Source organism: Temnothorax longispinosus, chromosome 2 (assembly GCF_030848805.1).
Source record: "Temnothorax longispinosus isolate EJ_2023e chromosome 2, Tlon_JGU_v1, whole genome shotgun sequence".
In the NCBI taxonomy this organism is placed as follows: domain Eukaryota; kingdom Metazoa; phylum Arthropoda; class Insecta; order Hymenoptera; family Formicidae; genus Temnothorax; species Temnothorax longispinosus.
The window spans coordinates 13449091-13450314 of NC_092359.1; the positions used below are offsets into that span (position 1 = coordinate 13449091).

Genomic DNA, 1224 nt, shown 5'->3' on the forward strand with positions numbered 1-1224 from the left:
AGGGTTAAATTTAAATTGAATTAAGTTAAAATAGTATTTTATTGTGACATTTTGTAGACATTGTAACATTAAATTGTATAATATTGAAATGGATAATATTAAATTATTGAAAGTGCTTTATAAAGTAGAATATTCTGTGACCCTCATTGTTAATATTTCAAATTGGAAATAAAACCTTCTCAATAAAAGTTTATTGAAGCGCTCGGTTTATTACTTTCAATTCGCTCTCCAGTAACTTTTTTTTATTACATATCTTAATCAAATTATAGTTCTTTAGCGTGATATATTATATAGCGATATATTAATGGTTCTTTATGATCGTTTAGGTCGTTTAAGAAGCCACGAATGACCTCTTTCGTATATTTCGCAAAGAGACACGCGGTTGCTTTTCAAGATAAATCTCTTCCACGGAATCCTGCTCTAGGAGCTTGCCAACATTCTTCCGTCTGTCCGTCTATTTATATCTGCACTCAAATAAAATTCATGGATCTGCGGAAAATAGCGGACGGGACAAAAAGAGGACAAAGTGACACACCAGACGCCGATACGTTTATGTAGTGCAAATCATACACATGTGCGTTGCCATGAATGTTGTGTGATCTGTCTCGTGAACACTGGGGATCTCTAATTCCCGTAAATCGCACGCAAATCGCAGAGTCGATTATCGCTGATTATTACGTTGAATTGTTTAACCAGCGACTGTAAACGTGTAGAACACTGAATCGCAAAGTGTTCCCCGGGGCAATTTAAATGCAGTCGGAACAATGTGTTCCTCGGGTATTTGTTCTACGAGAGTATTGGACGAAAATTTCTCCCCGTAACTCCCTGTGGATCCTGGACGAGTAAGGGAGGATCGATCGCGGAAAATCGTATACCCGATAACACGTAAGGTACCAAAACACACGTGTCTCGCTTAAGTGTTTCGCTTGTAGTACTTCGTCTTGTACTTCGAGACAGTCGCGTCGCAAAATCGGTCGCAAACATGTCGAACTCACCGCGATTGCGAACGATGCCGCCCAGGCCAAAGATTTTGCTTCCGGTTCCCGGACAGTACTATCCGCAGCCAGCAACCGGTATGGGCTACGTTTCAACGCCGTACGGGCAAACGCCGCTACCGATGACGCCGATTTCCGGCCAACCGCAGGTGTTCTACTCCAACCGGGCCAGCGAGTTCGTCTTCACGCAATTCAAAGGGATAAAGGATTTTACCAAGTCCGGCCTCAG

General features: G+C 41.8%; 1 protein-coding gene and 1 long non-coding RNA gene across 6 annotated transcripts in view; one reads left to right on the forward strand and one right to left on the reverse strand.

Moving 5' to 3' along the window:
• Window positions 1–664, forward strand: part of LOC139808322 (uncharacterized) — a 3433-nt gene extending 2769 nt beyond the window's left edge. For all 5 annotated transcript variants that reach the window (XR_011730834.1, XR_011730837.1, XR_011730835.1 and 2 more), the window contains one exon: window positions 327–664. This is a non-coding gene — a long non-coding RNA (uncharacterized lncRNA). The remainder of the gene's footprint in view (window positions 1–326) is intronic.
• The window catches only part of LOC139808321 (uncharacterized), a 9238-nt gene extending 8111 nt beyond the window's left edge, over window positions 1–1127 (reverse strand). The window contains exon 1 of the mRNA XM_071770166.1: window positions 996–1127. The gene's annotated coding sequence lies outside the window, so the exon portion shown is untranslated. The remainder of the gene's footprint in view (window positions 1–995) is intronic.
• Window positions 1128–1224: the final 97 nt, after the last annotated feature.